The following is a 497-nucleotide window of genomic DNA, read 5'->3' on the forward strand; positions in this document are numbered from 1 at the left end:
TATCTCAATTGTTTTCATAACTGCTGTTTCTAATTCATGTTTTTATGTGTGACCATGATAGTGTGTTTCTGGTTCTTTTTTGGAGCATTCTTTTCTGTTGAGCTCTGAACACATAGTTAATAAGCTGCAGCTGAAATTTATTATAGAACAGGAAAGGGGCTTTCCAGTTCTGATCTACACTCATCTCCCCCAGTGTCACCTCCACACTTGGGCTTTCTCAAGTCCACGTGGTAGAGAAAATAGCTCTGTTCTAGCCCAGCTCCTGATTTTTGCCCCTCTTTCTCCAGTCTCAAGCTATCATTTCTTTTCTACATATGGTCTCAGACAGTTTTGATCTCCCCTTGGGAGGTCTCATAGGTTTGGTCTTAGTTGTTCGGCATGGATATGAGATTAATCAATCTCTTCATCTCTCCTATGGGATCTCTAGTTTTATGTTCTGGGAAGGACACAATAGCCTATGCTAGCTGGCTGTCTTACGTGGAATTAGAAATCTTTAG

This window comes from Trichechus manatus, unplaced genomic scaffold (assembly GCF_000243295.1).
Source record: "Trichechus manatus latirostris isolate Lorelei unplaced genomic scaffold, TriManLat1.0 scaffold00326, whole genome shotgun sequence".
Classification (NCBI taxonomy): domain Eukaryota; kingdom Metazoa; phylum Chordata; class Mammalia; order Sirenia; family Trichechidae; genus Trichechus; species Trichechus manatus.